This window comes from Sinocyclocheilus rhinocerous, unplaced genomic scaffold (assembly GCF_001515625.1).
Source record: "Sinocyclocheilus rhinocerous isolate Xijiao unplaced genomic scaffold, SAMN03320098_v1.1 scaffold82, whole genome shotgun sequence".
NCBI lineage: Eukaryota > Metazoa > Chordata > Actinopteri > Cypriniformes > Cyprinidae > Sinocyclocheilus > Sinocyclocheilus rhinocerous.
Window position 1 is genome coordinate 1368678 of NW_015644168.1, and position 20910 is coordinate 1389587.

Consider the following 20910-nt stretch of genomic DNA (forward strand, 5'->3'; position numbering starts at 1 on the left):
TCCATCCATGAAAGGGCTAAAGTCCAGCTCCATTGATTATAATCAATCAGTCAATCATCTTGATTGATCATTTTGATGTGTTGCGATGTCTGCACGTGTCCGGTTTAGACGCGGTGTAAGGTTGCCGACCCATGCCCTATTCTAATACCACTTAATTTCCGCCGCTGCAGAACCAGAACGGACCTCTTCATGCTGGCCTGTGCAAACGTTTCACAGCCTAACATATGGCCTCTCACCTGAGACTGCATGATGCCACACTTCAGATCACCTCTGCTAAGGGACAGCGTTTGTCCCTGTGCTGCCATCTGCTTTCATGTTGTTTGAAGAGTAGTGCATCCTCTCAGGCACACAGACAGGCGTCCAGGGAAGGCATATTTACATCAGGAATATTAAAAACAAGAACTGCAGGTCTGTGTTATGTCATATAACCATTAACGCACCACCACAGTATCACCTGGTCATAAAAACAACGATGGATTTATGAGGCGACGGCGTAATCCGTCTTATCACAGGTCAGGCAGGAGGAAGGTGAAATGTTTCGTCAATTGTAGATCTGTGTTTTGGGTCTATTAAAGGCCGTTTGTAGTGCGTTGGAAGGACAGTAAGATCCAATGTTTGGAACAAAGTGTTTCTTATCTGGTCAGGTGATCTGAGCTTCCAGATGAGTTACAAGTCGCGGTGCTAAGGTGAGCTATGAAAGAATAATGTGATATCGAGAAGCTTTCAGCGCGCCGAAAACAACAGCACACAGCTGTGAGGCTCCGAACACTCCACAGTCAACACAACAAGCCTTTTTTTCCTTTAGTACAAACTCTTTGGCTGGATTGAGCTAGAACTTTGCCCTACATTTAAGGTGGAATGGAAATTACTCTGGGTGTGTCCAAGATTCCTGTTGAGTTTGTTCCCCCAGCGCTGCAATTGGCTGGATGGCAGAGTGTGTGTATACTGGCTTAATTAAAAACTTAAATATTTAGCTTTATGCGCCGGTGATGGAGTGCAGTTTCTCTCATAAGAGAAAATTTACTGTATTCTTTCCCCTGTAATGATGATTGTTGGTACTTATGGCGTTAATTTTTTGATTTACAAAGAACTGGAATTAAAAGGTGCAATGGTTAAAAGTCTCAAAAATGAGGTAGTACTTTAACAAAAACATGGTAAAACATTCATTTCTAATTGACCATTCAGCACTTTCAAATATCAAAATTGTTGTAATCATGTGAAAACGGCTTGCGATTTACAAAATATGAATAATAATAATAAAGTGGATGGATGACATCCGATGGAAGAGATTTGTTGATATTGAGTCAGTGACATGACGCTCATTTTTTTTTCTCCTTCGGATCTATTCATTTGTATTTAAAAATTAATTAACTATACTCATTGACTTGAATAAACCTCTTTTATGATAAACATATTTTTTAATGGCTGAAATACTTTTTTTTTTCAGGCATAAACTGTCTGAAAGCTCAATGCATAAAAAAGCCCTTGTTAAAAATTACTTAAAAAGAAAGTGTTAAAATATTATAAATATTTGAAGAACGATTGTTTTTGCAAATTAAAATAATGTGGTACAACTAACATGCATAAATGATGCAGGGAAAAAAAGCATAAAACGGGAAATTTATATCAGAGAGGACCACTGCTGTCTCCTAAAATATCAGATAATTTGACCTTTTATGTTGTAAAATGTTATGTGACTCAACCAAAAATTTGTAAAAATATACATTTTAGCTTCCCCATTAGCTAGACGTCTTTTTAAATACTTTCTTTCTTTCTTTCTTTTGCGATTGAAACAAACTTCCAAACTTCTAAGCATATTTAGCATATCTAGAGACCAGAATATCATACAAACTTGGCAGTTGGTTCTTTTGACTCCCTGAAACATCCTGGCACTGTGGCAGCGACCTTTGCACAGGCAAACATTTTCTTCAGAAGATGCACAAATCTAGTTTTCACTTGCATGTCTCATTTTCCTATATCTCTCTCTTTTTTTCCCCTGATGAACACTAGCTCTACAGAACAGAGACTGTACCTCCATGTCTCTCTCACCATCTCCTGTCTGTTTGTGCTGCCCCTGCAATTTGCTCTTTTTTTTTTTCCTTGCTCTAGTTGGCTGACGGCCCAGAGTGTGTTGGAAAAGATACAACCCTTGACCCCCGTGCAAAGTGAGCCGAGCTCTTCCCTGTCTTTACAGAGAGAGAATGAAATAGAGAAAGAGACTGCAGAGCTCACCGAGGGACTGCGGCCTCAGTCACTGCACACACTGTGTGTTCTGTGGCCATGACAATTTATGTTTATGCTGTATGTACTGCCCGCCCTCTCGCTCTCCCTCCCTCTCTGTTTTTCAGTTCTCTTTGGGGTCACATGGTATGTGCTCCAAGAAACTCTGTTTCACGATGTGATCATTCTGTATACACCCAAACCAATGCGTTCATGTTTACCTCACACTTTGTAGTCATGTTTGCATATAGGTAAGAAAAAAATATCCTTACCAGGCCAATGCAGCAACACTGGCTCAACCAGTGGATCTGTTCGTCTGTCCAGTAACAGACAGGGGGAGTGTTTGGTACACCTAGAAACATTTTATGGCCAATTTGGGCAATTCCATTTGGTGGCATTACAGAAAGGGAATCACATTAATTACTTTAAACCGCTATAAAAATAATCAATGTATGTTTTCCACACTGTTGTTCGCGGAATGAACAAAATAACTAATTATATAACATTTTAATTTACATGCACTAATATACATACAATTACATTATTACTTATGCACATATTTAAAAAAATATTTTTTGTATTTTATATGATGCAAATTAGGTGCAAAGAAATGCACATGATGATGCAAAGAAATAGTTGAATCAGATCGTAACAGTCTTAAAAATACTCACATTATGTAACTACACAGTCTTTATGAAATTTAGTGGCCAAATAAAAAGCATATTAAAGTCATTGTGATATTTACATTGTTGCGTAATTTTATATTTTTGGTTCATTTTATCTTGCTGATTGCTATTACTTTGGGAATATAATGTAAATATTTCACTTGCCGTGTTACATGATGAACACAAACCTCTTTGCTGACTTAATTCACACATACATTTAGAAAGAAACACGGTTTCCACAATCAAGGTAAATCTGGAAACATTATGGAATTTTAAAGTGGTGTTTTGTAGGCATGGAAAAGTCATAGAAAGTAATACAATCTTAAAAGCCATGAAAACCATAGAACTTTATATAATGAACATACAATACATTCTTAAAAAAAATATTTGGCTAAATATTGCTAAAATGTGTGTGCTAAAATTGTTTGCAGGTCATACGGATGCCAAATTTGTGAGTGAATCAGTCTTTTCCATCAGTTCTTTTTTAATGAATTAGGTTCACAAATTAATTTCAATGCTTCATTGGAACAAGTTAGTGAGAATTTGAATAATTAAAAGGAATCCTTATTCTGTAAAAAAAGTTCTTGTTGTTTCAAACCTATATACTTTTTTCTAGTTTTCTGAGGAACACAAACACTGCTTCATGCATCTCTTTAATGCACTTTAAACAGTTCATAGTAGGGCTGCACGATTAATCGAATGCGATTGTCATGCGCATTTTGTTAAAAAAGCCGGTTCTGTAATCAGCAGGAAATCATCATCACGTGCTTTCAGATGGAGCAGAATTTACTACACATAGCCGTAGTTCACTGACAAGTTACGCAAAAAAATCGCAGACGATTTTATTGCGCGATTATGAAATCGAAGAAATCGTTCGCGATAATGACAGCTGTATGCATAACTTCTCAGTGAACTACGGCTCTGTGAAGTAAATGCTGCTCCATCTGAAAGCATGTGAAAATACCACATTTAATAACATATTTTTACTCCAAACTCACTTCATAACGTCAGTCGAGTGTTTGAAATAAATCCTTCTGTGAGATGATGTGGCTTCTTACACAGAATAAGGCACGCAACATATTTCATAGTATCTAAGCAGTGATAAAGGCATTACATTATAAATATACTTTATTTTAATGAAAATTATAATAAGAACTCAGATAAACCGTATATTGCCGCAGTCGTGTGTTTATTAGTCACGTTGAATCAATGAAAGCAGTTGAATCTTCTGTTTATTCAGCTGCAGCAATAGGCATTTCCTGGGTTTCTTCTGCAAGGCGTATTTGGAGTTTCAGCGCGAGAGCGCCCTCTGGCCTTTGGATGGAGATTTACTGCTGATCACAGAACCGTGCTTCACTGAAAGATACGCATGACAATCGCAGCTTCTGTCGTATCGCGATCTCGATTACATTTCGATTTATCGTGCAGCCCTAGTTCATAGTGACCAAAACTGTATATTATAACTCTATACTGAACACCACATCAATATACTGGTGCATATTAACTGAAATATGGTGCAATTAGATGTGTTATGCCAGCTTAGAGATTATAATGTTTGAGACGTGCAAAAACCAATGACTTTTCTTGTCATGATTGTTGAATGAAAAAGTGTTGCTTAAAACATGATCCTTTGATATTCCACAAAAAAGCATACAGGTTTGGGTCGACATGAGAGTGTGTAAACGATAACAGAATTTTCATTTTTGAGCGAACTATTCCTTTAACAGTTTCTCAGGCTGTATCTGTGAGGCGTCTTTGCCTTTGATTGCTTCACTCCTCCTTCTTTGTTTCCCTTCTTCAGTCCGCTGCAGTCTGTCCTCCCTTCCTCTTAAATAAACAGTATTCTTTCACTTGTGTCATTGTTTCTTGGCGCAGGGGCACGGGCAGTGTTTTCAAACAAGCCCGGCTGCGAGATAATTTCCCCCTGACTGCGTCCGTTCTCGGTCTCTCTGTTTGTTGTTGTGTCCTCATCATCCAGCCTGCTTTAGGCCTCACGTTCTTCACTCTTCTCTCACGCTGCTTTCATTTGCCAAGACCTGTGTCATGCGTAGTTGCCACAGCAACCTGCCTAAACCCCCAACAGGCTGATTTTTTTGGCTTTCACCTGTGTGAAGTCCCACAATGCACTGCAACTAGAACAAGTCGGCTACAGTGCACACTTCTTAAGTTATACACATTAGTCTCTAAAGTGTCTCTTAGATCTCCTTTCTCTTTTTTTTTTATTTTGTAAATGCCAATCATGTTTATTGCAACATGATTACGATTAGTTTGCATTTGCAAATATCCTGGCATGAGGCGCACATATCCAACTGATTCTCAGAAACTGGAAGAGAAGCTTTCGTTAATTATAGATAATTACCAAATTGGCTTTTGAGAAAAGTAATCACCTGACACTGAATAAGAAGTTTGAAAGTGATTATAATTTGTAGCGAGCTGTTGTTGATTATGTTATTTATCAAAGTTGTTCAGCAGGGTGTCTCGGATGTTCAGTGCACACTTTGAGTCTCCTCGAAGGCCAGAAGCTTTCTTTACACAAGTACGCAAATGCAGATGTGACTCTTAGTGTTTGGTCTATGTATTGCAAGTACTGTTTTCTGGAGTAGTTTCGTAATATCTATCATACTTCCTCCCTCATACTTTAAATGAATAGCTCACCTGAAAATTTATATTTGCTAAAAGTTTACCCACTCTCAGGTCATGCAAGATTTAGATGAGTTTGTTTCTTAATTGGAACAGATTTGGAGAAATTCAGGATTACATCACTTGCTCACGAATAGATCCTCTGCGCTGAATGGGTGCCGTCAGAATGAGAGTTCAAACAGCTGATTAAAAACATCACAATAATCCACAAGTAATTCACATGACTCCATCAATTAACTTTTTAACTGCATGTTTGTAATAAACAAATCCATCATTAAGAAATGTTAACTTCAGACTATTCCTTCTGGCTTATGAGTTATGAGCCCTCTATCCATAATATGGCTTTCAGTGAAAAAGTAGTCTGAATCAGGAGAGAAATATGCACAGATCAAGCACAGGTTACAAGCGAAAACAGTTCTAAACAAATATGTTGGTGGATTTTGATGTGAGAGGACAACAGAGGATGGACTTTTTCACTGAACAGAAGGAAGCATTATTATGGATTATGGACTGGTATTTTGGCCAGAAGTGACATTGTAAAGTTAAAACGCCTTAATGATGGATTTGTGTCTTACAAGCACGCAGCTTTTCACTTCACAAGACATTAATTGATGGAGTAGAGTGGTGTGGATTACTTGTGGATTATTGTGATGTTTTTATCAGCTGTTTGGACTCTCATTCTGACGGCACCCATTCACTGCAGAGGATCCATTAGTGAGCAAGTGATGGAATGCTTAATTTATCCAAATCTGTTCCAATGAAACAAACTCATCTACATCTTGGGTGACCTGAGTATGAGCACATTTTTAGCAGATTTTCACTTTTAGACAAACTTTTTCTTTAATGTGACTGGGTGCGCCATGTTGCTTTAAAGTATTAATATTTCAATGTGAGACATCATATTTGTTCATGAGGTGATGATCATATTATGGCAAAACAAATCTTCTTGTCACCCTTTTTATTTATTCATGTGCCAAGCACATTACAAATGTTTAATGTAACAAATAAATCTTATTACCCAACAGTGTTTTTTTTGTTTTTCTTGCACAGCTATTTGACTTTGACATGAAAATTTTGCATGTGGCCAAAGAGCATGTGTGGAGCTGGCCTGCTGACACAGCTGTTAAATACATTATTGCAGTATTCACATTGCAATATTTTATTTTATTTTAAAAGGATAGTTCACCCCAAAAATATTTTTCATTAATTACTTACCCTCATGTCATTCCAAACCCGTAAGACCTTTGTTCGTCTTCGGAATACAAATGAAAATATTTTTGTTGAAATCCAAGAGCTCTCTGAACCTGCATAGACAGCAACGGAGCTACCACGTTCAAGGCCCAGAAACGTAGTAAGGACTTCAATAAAATAATGCATGTGACATCAGTGGTTTAACCATAATTTGATGAAGCTACGAGAATAGCTTTTGTGTGCAAAGAAAACAAAAACAATTTCTTCTCTTCCGTGTCAGTCTTTGACGCGTTCACGAGAGTACCACGACACATGCATGTGCATTTCTCTACTTGCAAACAAAGGCATGTTGCGTGGTGCTGTCATGAACGAAGATGAAAGAAAGTCTTGCAGGTTTGGAACGACATGAGGTTGAATAATTAATGACAGAATTTTCATTTTTGGGTGAACTATCCCTTTAAATCCTTGACCACGAATGATTGGAAAAGTCATTGGAATTCATTGGTCAAAAAACTATCTGTATCAAGACCATTTCAACAAAAAATCATGCAGATTAGATTTTTCGGATGGCTTTCACTGATGCGTATCAGTGAGGCTTCGGACAGTGAAATATTCAGAAGAAAATTAGATCAGTGTGAATGAGCGAGTTGTTGACGCATACAGCCTGCAGTTGGCGTCCTAAAGTCTCAGCGCTCCCAAAATGCACCAAGCCTCTCCTGGAGTCCAGTCCGGGTGATTTCTGATAAAGTCACACACACTCTCACCTGCGAGCCCCTGTAGCTGCCATCTTGCACATATGACAGTTGCACTCTCGTAACCTTTTGTTCTACTCGAAACTGCACTGCACTCACTCCCACGACAACAGGCGACTGAAAAACAAACGGCCTGTTGCAGCGGAGGAACAATGGACTGACTGAAGAGGGAAGGCACGCAGCTGGAAAGAGAGAGAGAGAGACTGAAAGAGAAAATTACTAGAGACACTGACAGTGGGAAGTTTCTAGGTAAGCCTTCTATTGTGATGAAAACAGCATTTTAAAATTTTACTTTTTTTTTACTAAATGCCAGACTGGGAGTGTTCAGTTCCATTATTTTCCATATTTACTCATCTGCTAGTTATGCAACAGACTTACGTGCACAAAAGCATTTATTAGATGCGTTATGTTCAAACATGATTCAGCAGGAAAGAGATTTCTGTGACCTACTGACCTCTAATACGTCTTTACCTAAGCAGCAAGATTTCCCATCAGCCCTTACTAAAGGTACTAGACTTCTCCATGGAAAACTTTCCACTCTGTGCTAAGGTTTTGCTGGGTGGTTGCTATGGTGTTTCGGGTGGTTTCTAAGATGTTCTGCTAGATGGTTGCTTATAAAATGGCAATGATTTATGTGCAAATATTGTCATTAACCGAAACAAAATAGCCAATGGAAAGTAAAGTAACTAAGTATGTGACTCTAAAAACCAAAATAAATTAAACACCAAAATTTGTATTTATTTTTAGCATTTTCTTGTCTGATCTGTGTCAGCATGGCATAACACATCCTACCTGCAGATGACGATAGACTGTTTAATCCAGTGATTCTGTAAAAAAAAAATGCACTCAATCCAGTAAGCTGCCCCCTTTTTGTGGCTGACAGGCTGCAAACTGCCTTCAAATCAAACAGCCAAGCAAGGCTTTGTCCCACCTCCAATAACACAGTCTTTTCTAGAATGGGTGAATGATGTCATGCAAAATTCGACCCCCCCTGTCAAATCACAGAAATGTGTCAAATCTTATCCCCGTTGGGCCCTAAAACATTTCCAGTGGCTGTTTTGTAAGGGAATACGCTTTTACATTACCATGAATGGCAACAGAGTGGATTTAAAACTTCCTCTGGCATGTTTTGCCAATCCTAAATGCAAATATCCTTTTTTATTTTAGATAATTCTATTCTGTTGTTGATTCTTCATCTCATTTCTTATCTCTTAATTGCAAACACTGAAACTAAATTTATGGATTGGTCACAATGGTCATTTAGACAACTATGTGTCTAACCACCCAATATTCAATTAGTAAAGTCGACTAGTTTTGCTGTTCGCACATGTATTAATTGCACAATTAAAAAAAATTGTATGATCATTTTTATTTATTTATTTGCCTTTTTAGAGGAAAATTAGTCGATTAGTCGAATTGTCGATTATTCCCTTGGAATTGTAATTGCGATTATTGAATTGAATGATGTTTATACCATTGTATGATGCAACTGCATGCCGTATTTTTATATGAAAATAAACAAGCTGAAAACACTCTAACTGGAAAAACCTTTAGTGCTTTTCTATAGTATTAAGCCTCAAATGTCAAATATACATTGGATTGGTTTCTTCTTTAAATTATAAAAAATATGAATGGTATTATGATGTTATACTAAAACTAAAACAACGGAAAAACCCCGTAAGATAACATGTAAAAAGAAAAAAACATATCTTAAGTGTGCAGAATAACATAAGTGGACTTTGAACGATTAATTGCCGCTTTGAACGATTACGTAATTGTGGCATCCATAATTGTAATTGCGATTAGAAATTCGATGAATTGTGCAGCCCTAATTAGAGTGTGTTTTTGCATATCCCTACTGAACGGTCATCATTTACTCTACCTCATGTTTTTCCAAATGTTTCCATTTATTTCTTTTAGTAGAATACAAAGGAGAAATTTAAAAAAAAAATGGGCTTGTTGCTTTTTTCCATTCAATTATGAGTCATATCAATATAAAATGGTTTACAGAACTTGTTTAAATCATTCATTCACAGTTTAATTTTTAAAAAAAAATTTTTTTTTTTTTGCGTTTGTCTTTGCCTTAGTGCGAATAGAGGACAAATCTTAGAGTGAAAATATGAGGAAAAATTTGAGGAAAAATATGTAGTCGATTTTAAAAACGTGTTTTTGCAGATACCTATCCAAAATATCTAAAAATTAAAAAGCATCGTGTCCATGAAATGAATAATACATCTCGAACTGACATTGCATTGTTGAATCTAACAGAAACTAGACTGGTTTTACAGTAAAATTACTATTAAAATACAAAACAAATTTGAGAAATCAAAATGAACCTTAGGCCTATCCTCAAGTCTATGGTATTTTGGTTCCTAGGTATGCTACTCCAATTTCTTTGTCCCTTACAAAAAAATGCAAGTCCAACTCTTCTCAACAGGCCATATCATTACGAAGATTAATACTTAGAGTTCAGCATTTGATGAACCCCAAACCCTAAGTATGAGCAATAGTAATTGTAATGCTCGCCTCAGCAAGCCCCGCCAACAAGTCCTTTGTGTATCATTTATAGAGCTGTCAAACATAATTGATGCTCAGTCAAATGTCAAATGCGATCCTACAGGCAGCATGAATAATGGGTTTGAACATGGTTTAAAACGTGTTTAATGGCTCTCTCTTCACACACTTCATTAGGGAATGAGCAGAACACATACCGAGACAGAAATAGAGAGCGACGGGGAGGGGGAAGTGTTCAGACGGTGTGAAGTAGTCCCCGCTGCAGAGGAAGGGAAGAAATTAAGGAAAGCGAGAAAGTGTGTTAGTCACCGTTTGTGTGTGAGAGAGAGTGGCCGTATTAGTCAGGCGTGGAATGAAAGCATGTTTGACTCAGGTGGTTTCAGCTGACGTGTGGGAAATTGGGTTTCGGCTCGGCAAGTTTCATGTTCAAACAAGACACGATCCCGATTTCTAACAATTATGCCTCTCTGTCTTTCTCTCGTTCTGATGAGTAGCTGTTCTGGCGAACGCTGAGTCATCAGTTGTAATCTGGGTGTGGGGTGATATTTTATACGGTAGTGCCAGTAGCATGCTCAATCCTGAGTAATTCGTTTCAGTTAGGTTTTTTTTTTTTTTCCCCAAGAAATCAAAGTGAAGATCATCATTTACTCTCACTCATTTTGTTCTAATGTGCTGGTCGCTTTTTAATTTAATTATGATTTTATGATCTTTGAATGGCTTCAGGATGTGTAAGCATGATAAAAGTATCACACAAGTTTCTTTGTGCATAATATTTATATGTGACCCTGGACCACAAAACCAGTCTCAAGTCGCTTGGGTATATTTGTAGCAATAGCCAATAAAACATTGTATGGGTCAAAATTATCAATTTTTCTTTTATGCCAAAAAATCATTAGGATATTAAGTAAAGATCATGTTCCATGAAGATATTTTGTAAATTTCCTACCGTAAATATATCAAGCTTAATTTTTGATTAGTAATATGCATTGCTAAGAACTTCATTTGGACAACTTTAAAGGCGATTTTCTCAGTATTTTGATTTTTTTGCACCCTCAGATTCCAGATATTCAAATAGTTGTATCCCAGCCAAATATTGTCCTATCCTAACAAACCATACATCAATGGAAAACTTATTTATTCAACTTTCAGATGATGTATAAATCTCAATTTCGAGAAATTGACCCTTATGACTGGTTTTGTGGTCCAGGGTCACATACAGTATATCTTTCATTTATAGAGTATTATATCACTTTTTCATCTGTAGAGTAAAAAAAGGAGACATTTTGAAAAATGTGCTGGTCACTTTTTAATTTAATTATGATTTTTTTGAATGGCTTCTGGATGCGAAAGCACCATAAATATCACACAAGTTTCTTAAAGGGGTCCTATTATGCTCTTTTACAAAGTCTTGATTTTGTTTTGGGGGTGTACTAGAACAGGCTCTCATACGAGGTTGTTCGAAAAACACATTATTTTTTCACATATTTTACATTATTACAACACCTCTCTCCCCAGTCTGGCATGAACTGCTCGAATAGTTCCTGTATCAAATTCACACCCCTTGCGAGCTTCAGTGTAAATATTCCATCAATATCAAATAAATTTGAGCACGATTTAAACCCGGATGATTGTAACCACTCTAAGTTCGTCTGCCTTGGGAAAACTAGCATGTCTCTGACATAGTGATATCACTCGTTGCCTTCTCTAGTGCAGCTCAACCAGGTCTCGTCCCATTCGTCGGTATTTGTGATATCACAAATCCCGGAAAATATGTGTTGTAGTCCAAACGAATATCTCCTTTTGAAGTGGGCTTAGAACTTTGTAACTTTGCAGATCTTTTTTATGCTCAAACAGCAACATTACAGACTAACTAAAGTTGAAAAAGTGAAAAAGCATAATAGGACCCCTTTAAGTTGCGCATAATATTTATATTAGCTATTTCTTCTGAAGCTGTAAGATAACTTTGTGTAAGAAACATGGCAAATTTTGTGTTGGGTATATCCTATTTTTGAATCATTCTTTTGAGAATGAATCATTCTTTTCAAATCAGTATGCAATGGTTCACTGAACTTGTTTGATATATTTACAATTCTCACTGATACAGTTTTATTATTTTATTTTATTTTTAATTTGACCTTGCTTTTGACTTTGTTTTTGCTTTTGATTAGAGGTAACAATTACAGGGAAAATATGTTTTTTTGCACATCCCTTGCTAAAATATCTAAAAATTAAATATTAATGCGTTCATGAAATAAATACTAATCTCAAAAATTATTGTTCTCGAAGTCAACCAGCTGACTCGGTGATTAACAAGTGTGCCTATCAGTAAACAAAAACATTTATGTTGGTGTTTTAATCGGAGAAAGAAAGTTATACAGATTTCTTGACAGAATCTTCATTTTTGGGTGCCTTAAATTTCCATGCCAAAATTTTTGACTCCGAATCATAGGCTGAACTAGTTTGATGTGACCTTTGTACAAAATAGGTCAGCTTCAATAATAATCCTATTTGTTGTTCTAATTGAAGATCAGATCACCATTTCTGGGCTTGGCCAAGTGTAAAAGGCCTGAAGTGGAAAGACCTGATTGGCGGCAGTGAATGCTCACTAGTGACCTGGAAGCGCTTATGGGCTATTAAATGCCGGTAGCAGGTGAATGATTAGAGCTTTCAGCGTGGCTGTCGGCTTGAGTGTGTTTAACTTTCCTTTAGTAGCATGAGCAAAAGTCTTGCCATCAGGTGATGGAGTGGGATAAAAGTACAGTGCCGCTGTTGACAACGTATGTGTACGTAAACTTTCGTCACACTGACTAGCCTTTGTCTGTGATTTGCATTGATTATATGAAGTGTGTGAGTAACAGTCCTGACAGAATCTGTTTATTTGCACAAGACTTGCGGTTTATTTGTGGGAAGCGAAGCGGTTTACTGAAAATAGTTGGCAGAAGTTTGTCAAGGACATTTACAGGAAAGCCATTGTTTTGTTTGTTTTTCAACAGCCTTGTTAATGCCTGAAATCATTTTATGTTTTCATTTTTATTTTATTTATGCTTGTATGTATTTATTTATTTGCAGTGTTAATGTTTTTTTTTAATTTTAGTAATTTTTTGTGCATCTCATTTTCCATCATTAAAGTTCAGATGAAATCAGATATGACCATTAACTAGGGATGATCCGATCGATCGTCCGGAGATCGGTATCGGCCGATAATCACATTTTATGACTCGATCGGTACTCACTAACTTGGCTGATCTCACGAACCGATCGCAATTTGATGACGTCAACGCGCGACAACGTACATGAGGCGTGGGGACATAAATGATTTGGCGCCACTCATGTCATCGCCGGTGTGGAAATGCTATGACGTTTCGAGAAACAATGAAAAATTCGCTATTTGTCTTGTATGTTTTGCATGATGATATGATGAATGGATGGTTAATTTTTAACAGCAGATTCAGTGACGTTAGAGCTGATCTGCGCCTCACTGCACATGTCTGTGGCGGGTTACGGCTCCACGGGCACCGGAGCTGATCGCGGCCGATCTAGTCAGTGCTTGTGTTTATGAGCCAGCCGCGGCACGTTTCTGAAGCGGCTCTCCGCGCTGCTTGGCTAAAAATAGTCTTTTGTGAGTTGTCACAGCGTGGAGGACGGAACAAAACCTCGTCGGAGCCGTAAGGGATAACGGTAACATAACACGCTGATCATGGGCTGCTTTTAAATGAACATTTATTTATAAAACAAAATATCTTCTTTGGCCATATTAGCCAAGATTGTCTTCCTTCAGAAATACATTGATATAAAAACACCCGCGCCTCGTTTTGATTTTTGTACGTGCTCATGTTTATTCAATGAAGCCTTTTGGAAAATCCGTCAGTTTTGATATTGTGGCGAGCGCCACAAATAAATAAATGTATGGGAAACACATCCCACAGCACAACCACCTGAGCCCAACTTCAGTCTACTCATCACCTTAACTTTAACTGCGTTTGTAGCCGGCGCCATAGCCAGAATGATAAACAAACACAGAACGGAAGTTAACTTCGGGCCAGGCACGTGCGCCCGATGAAACGTCTATATAAAGCTTGAAGCATCAGAATCGGCATCGGTATCGGCCGATCACCATGACAAGAAATCGGTACTCCGTATCGGCTGCAAAAATCTTGATCGGAGCATCCCTACCATAAACTATACAAATTTATAAAGTTGTAACAGAACAAAGATTTTTGGAGTACGTTTTATAAGAAGATACTGTTTCATTGTCTCAACTTCAAAATTTCACATTTAATTCAATGTATTGCTTACTGTTTCTTTGTAATTAGTTGTAAAACATTCTAGCAATTTCTGAGAATTTCTGAAAATTGTTTTTGCACCAAATTTATTTCAGTGTTGTTTAATATATGTGGTGTGTATTTATAATACACACCTGGTCTTATTGTACACTGTTTATTAGGGATGCACCGATACCACTTTTTCCAGTACTCGCCCAATACCGATACTTCTATTTTTGGTACTTGTCGATACCGAGTACCGATACCGATATTTTTATTGCATTTGTACATTTTTTAAATATTGGGTACAGAAAGCCTTATTACATTTATGTTTTCAAAATTCTTACATATAATAGTAGCCTATATAACATAAGTTATATATTCAACAAATAATGTGTATTATTTTTTTGGTTTGCTTATGTTTTGCAAGTTAACTGCTCAGCATACTAGCATACCGCTAGCCGATTAGCCTGCCGTCGTAGCCTACTGTATATCTTATTAAAATGTTCAGTTATACATGTTCATACATATTATATGTTTTGGTGTGATCAGAAATGACAAACAATGACTCCATGTGACATGATTGTATGTTTCATGGCACTGTTTTTTGCAAATGACTGCACATTTTTAGAACTTTTTCATGATTGAATCAGTTCCTGATGGTTAAAATCAAGTCCCTTCATTTGTTGTTGTTGAACATTCAATTTCACTTGTAAATACGTCATATTGTAGAAGTAAAATGTGTTGCAAATATAATTTCAGATTGACAAAATTTTTTTATTACAATTCATAGTATTACGTGTGGATCTGCTCTCTAGATATCCGTATAAGCCTTACCAAAAACACATATCAGTGCACAACGTGCTGCTGAAAAGAACGTCAATGCATCATCATAGGCCCCAATCAATAAAAGTTTGTCATCCGACTGGAAAACAACTCTCAACTCGCGCCATTTTCTCAACCGAATTAAATCCGGCAGGAACCTTGACAAGGTTAAGTTGCAAAAGTCAAAGAGCTTGTTGTTTTGGAAACAAACAATTTGGTCCGCCAGAGAGACCGAGTCTAAGTGGACAGCCTGGGACAGAGATGGCCGTCAGACCCTTTCATTCTTCATCTCTCTCTCTCTCTCTTCTTTCACCCCTCCCCACATTTCCACTGGCGCCGCGCTCAAATGTAGTTTAAGCTGGGGCCAATGTCATAAAGCCTTCACTGTGTGTGTTGTTAACGTTTAACTCCTCTGTCACACACTTTGGTCACAGTATTGACCCTGTATTGCCTACAGTACAGCTCTGTGTGCATGTGTGTGAGAGATTTATGTGTTTACGCAAGTATACGAGGGCGAGAGGTGTGTGTGTCTTAGGAGAGGGCCTAGAATTTTCCTATTACTTTTCTCCTGCTCTCCTTTGGGCATTTGGAGCTATAAATATACCTCAGCATGCTAAAAATGTGCAACAGTGTACGTTGTATGTGTGTGAGTGTGTGTGTGTGTGTGTGTGTGTGTGTGTGTGTGTTGGAGACTCGCTCCTAGATTTCAAAACTACATGTGTAAGAGTGTGGGCATTAGCATTAGGGGTTTATTCAGAATCCAGTGAGTTTGTTTCTGTTAACGTCTATATATTCTTTCACTTGTGGAGGGAACAGTGTATCAAAAGACTCTGTGGCAATTTTAAAAATATAAAATAAATTTGCTTTATTTTATACAGTTTTTTCAAATGAGGACATCCACAAAATAACTTTTGGGAGTTTTTGTCATATTTAGCTCGAATTCTGTGTACAAGTTTGACTACAAAAAATGGTTAAAGTGATAGTTCACCCATAAAGGAAAAATTGGTATTAATTTACTCACCCTCAGGCCACTACTTGTCTTCAGTAGAAAAGTAAAGCTTTTTAACTGAACACTAAATAAGTAAGCAAGACCAGCATCTTAGGATCATATTCAAGTTTATTTCAAGTTTATTTGTATAGCGCTATAGCTACAAATCGTTGCAAAGCAACTTTACAGCCAATTAAGTTTCTACAATATTTAGTGGTAGCTTATCAGTGGTGACTGTCAGTTAATGTACATATGGCAGAAATGTATGGAACCGTCGTCACGGGCGATGTGCTGTATACCATCTTGATCAGGCTCCTGAAGTCCCTCTTCAGTATCTCCGTCTGCCGCAGCTTAGTGTCGTTAACCCCGGTGTGAAGCACGACCGCTCCGGGGCTCTCGTCGCCCCTTCAGGATCGCGGGTATCTGCGCAGAAACATCGAGAACATGAGCACCAGGGAAACAGTGAGTGTGCACTTTACCTTCAGCTAACGTAGCACGGACGTGGCGGACGATGGAGTCTTCGACGATCACAGTGTCGCTTTCCGTCTCACGGAAGGGGAGCGAAGTGTTTCCGGGTGGAGATCTCGAAGACCGGAGGCGGCGGAGGGGGAGAGGTCGTCGCCCGGGGCCTGGCTCTCGTCTTTCGCTGCGGGTGCACCGTGCCTGTGCAAAGAAACACACGGAGTAGAGGTGGTGGGAGAGTTAGCGGGCAGGGACATTCTCGTTTTAGAGAGCATTTGATTGGACAAAATTAATCAATACTTTATTTTGATGGGATCTTTAATGTTTTAAGAACAAGAAACAAAGCAATTACAATTGAAGTTTTTTCAGTCTTTAGTCCGTATGTTGATTACATATTTTAGTGGATTGAAGTTTATTTATTTATTTTTTCTATAATAGGTACTCATTTAATTGTATGCTAAAGTGCACTTGTTTTTAACAAGGGACACGGTGTATAATCATCACTGTCGCTGGCACATTAAAAAAATCATATTGCCATTAAAAAATCATATTGGTCAACCTCTAATGCTAATGATCGTAGTTAGCTCAGTCGACCTGTCATGTCCACGCTAGATGATGAGCACAAAGGCTGCTCCGATACATTATCATGAGAGAATTTCCTCTGGGGGTTAATGAGTGATGAGCACTGTGTGTCTTTTAGTTAATGACTAATTGGTGTCCAGCAGGTTGTGTGTGAGATAACTCCTCTGAAATGTCAATTTAAAGATAAATTGTGTATTTTCTTTCTTAAAATGCAAGTCCTCGGCTACCGTCAGTTTGACAGTCAAAAAAGCATATACAGGCAACACAAAATTAATACCCATAGCTTCTGATGATATATTGAGGTCTTATGAAGTGAAAAGATCGGTCTGATCTTGGATGACCTGAGGGTGAGTAAATTAATAGCACATTTTCTTTTTGGGTGAACTGTCCCTTTAACACCCACAACATCATGGCGCTGAGTTTTGCACAGGTAAACACCACCCACATGTTTTTCAGAAAATGTAGAAATCTAACTATTTTCGCATATCCGTTTGGTGCCGCTGTGGCACAGAAATGACACACCTTGAGAGAAAGAGAAGGGGAAAGAGTCTGTTATTTGAGACCGAGAGAAAGAAAGGGCGCACATAACTTTATAGAGGAAGCAGAGGGTGTTTGTGAACGGCAGCAAGTGGAAAAAAAAGTTTCCCGTTGAAGAGACGGAGAGTGTGATGGAGGGACAGAGGTGTGCTCGTGAGGGGGTGGGAGAGGGGCTGTGTCTTTTGTTTTTGAGGTCAATAGCTTGAATGTCTCTGGGATGGAAATATGTGTGGGACCCCGCTACCCGTCACCGACACGCTTTACGTCTGACTGGAAGTGTTTTTGTGCCTGTGTATTTGTAATATGTACTAACTATTTATGACTGAAAAATTTGGATTTATTAAAATTTTAAGTACAAGCTTTGAGGCCTGCAAGATTAATCAAAATAAAACCGAAATTGCGATATGACTTTAAATCGAAAGAGCTGGGATTTAATGAAATAATATTATTTTATTATTATGTACTGCAATCACAATATTTTGGCAAAATTCTTCAGCCCCAAACACAGCAAATCTGGATTTTTTTTCAGTCACAATTTTTATCAGAAAAATCACAATTTGATTCTTTTCCCAATTAGTGCAGCCCTGCTAGCTTTTAGAATATGGAAAGTAAGGCCTTTTTTATCATTTGCATGAACACCGGTGTCATTGGGTGTGTGTGTGTGTGTTGTGTGAGAGAATGTCTCTTGTGCAACAGGTGTCAGGGTGTCCTGTTCAGACCTGTATGTATGACATGTACCACATGCCTCTCCCACACAGTCTACATGACAGACCTGCAATGACAGCATGGGAACTCCCTCAACGCTCGCACACACACACACACACACACACACACATGCAGGAGATCTCTGCAGGTTATGGACAAAGGCAGGTGGCTGCTGGGATTGTGTGTAGTTCTTCTTTCATTCACATGAGAGAAACCCAATCCTTCGCACATTTCAGTCTTGGCAGCTGTGCCGAGGTGTGTGTATGTGTGCGTGCGTGTGTTAGTTCTGGATCTACGGTAACGCTTGGAATGTGATCAGTTGGTGTCCATTGCAAATATATCTCCAAGAGCCCCTATAGTGGTTTGATGAATGCATTTTTTTCTGTCTTGTCTTGATGTTAGGGCTGCATGATTCATCAAAATCGCGTAATGGCTTAGTGTGATTATCAAATTGCAATCAAACTGCGATTTAATTAAATATGTGCTGCATGTTTCATAGTGAAGCGTGGTACTGTGTTCATTTACACGTGAGCAAGTTATGCTCCACTGTAGCGTCTCAGAGTGGTTCAGAACTCCATCCCTGCATCTGCTCAGAGTTTGGGTTACTAACATGCATTTAGGAATGCAACATGCACCCATACTTGTAGTGAGAAACTCTTGTCAACAAAAGGGAAGCTGTAAGGGCTACCTGCAGTTGTCTGTCAAAAAAAAATTTGTTGGTTTAATTATTAAAATAAAAAGACAGAAAATGTAAAATAATGTAAAATAAATCATTATTGTTATTAATATTATTATTAGTTTTATTATTAGTATATTATTATATAATTAAATAAATATTATTACTAAATGAAATATAACTAACAAATTGTTAATAGTAGTAGTAGCAGCAGTAGTAGTAGTAGTAGTAGTAATAATATTAATAATAATAGTAATTAATGTTGTTATTATTACTACTATTACTACTACTGCTACTACTAACAATTTGTTATTGTTATATTTTTTGTTATATTTTAAAGTCATATTGATAGATAATCACAAACCTTTGGCTTAATTGTGTATCCCTACAAAAAAGCACAGCAAACCTTTAAAAAAACTAAATAAATAAAAAATAGAAATCATAATTTTCTATAAAAAATATGCACTGTGTGTGAGTGAAGCGTAACACTGTGTTCCGATTGTAATGTAAAATAAAATAATTAGGTTGTTATTTGAATAATATGATGATCTTTTTTGTAATTTTATTGTATTCTTTTTTTATTTAATAATAATAATAATAATATGTCATTTTGGCAAAATTGTTCAGCACTAAACACAACAAACCTCCTTTTATATACAGTATGTATTATATATACACTGGAAAAAACAAAGTTACCATATATATATATATTAAAAAAACTAAATAAATAAAAAATAGAAATCATAATTTTCTATAAAACAAAAATCACAATTAAAAGTTGGTGGCATATCAAAGGGTTTGTCTTTTTTTTTAAATTTTTTTAAATTAATTTTTTTTTTAGGGTGGGATTTTCTCTTTCTAGACTAGAAAGCATTTGATTGGACGAAAATGGACACGCCTCTGAGTGCAAAATGAGTCATCAGTCCATTGTCAGAAGTGAAAGACTGTAAATGTTAAATGGGTTTATGCTAAAGGTTAATTTAGTCAGATGAGATCAGAGCCCTTTTGGATCTTTACGAAATATGTAAATGTGTAAATATTAGTTGTAGATGCAAAAATATGTAAATGCCTCTTATTCATTTGCAAACATTGATATGTTTATGGCTGTATGAACAAGACGAGGGAGTGGGAAACAATAAAAAGAGAGAGAGTGAAAATAAGAACTGTTTGATGAAAAATGAGACCGTCTGGATATTATTATTGAAGGTGGGGAGTTTTTGTGGTTTCTGCTCACTGTGGGTGGAGCAAATTAAACAGGAAACTCACTTCTGGGCATCACGGTGTCCAAACATCATTTGCAGCCTCCTTCTTAAAGGGACAGTTACACTTGTTCAAAAGTCTCTCTCTCTTTCAAAGGCTGTCGTTTCTCTCTAGTCATTATGCTAAAATGTCTCATTATTTTTTATGTTTTTGTGTGATAATGGGTCATAATGGAATTAAATGAAAGCGTAATTAAATCTCTGTGGTGTGTGTTACAGATCAGTGCGCATGCAGTGAGGAGACATCGGAATGCACTTGCTTGTTGGACCTTCATCCCAGTGAGGTGCGTAAATCCACAGCAAACCTGCAACATCCCCTGCAAACCAGCCTTCAGTGTCCTGAGATTGTGTCTGTTCTAAACACGTACAAGATCATTTACATTTATAATACAAGACAACCCTCTACGGACACCTTGGCAATTGAATCGTCATTGGCTAGTAAATTTTTTTGTTTACTTGCCAGACTGAAATATTATACTATACTATACTAGACTATATATATATATATATGTATATATGTTATATATATATATATAATATATATATATTATACTAGACTATATAACATATATAATGTTTGTAAAATGGTACAGCTTTTTAAATATCTGAAAGTACACTCTTAATATCAGTCA

General features: G+C 37.2%; 1 long non-coding RNA gene across 1 annotated transcript in view; it reads left to right on the plus strand.

The window, feature by feature from the left end:
- LOC107758085 (uncharacterized) overlaps positions 1-20910 on the plus strand; it is a 33126-nt gene that overhangs the window by 10454 nt on the left and 1762 nt on the right. The window contains exon 2 of the long non-coding RNA XR_001641988.1: positions 20498-20562. This is a non-coding gene — a long non-coding RNA (uncharacterized LOC107758085). The remainder of the gene's footprint in view (positions 1-20497; positions 20563-20910) is intronic.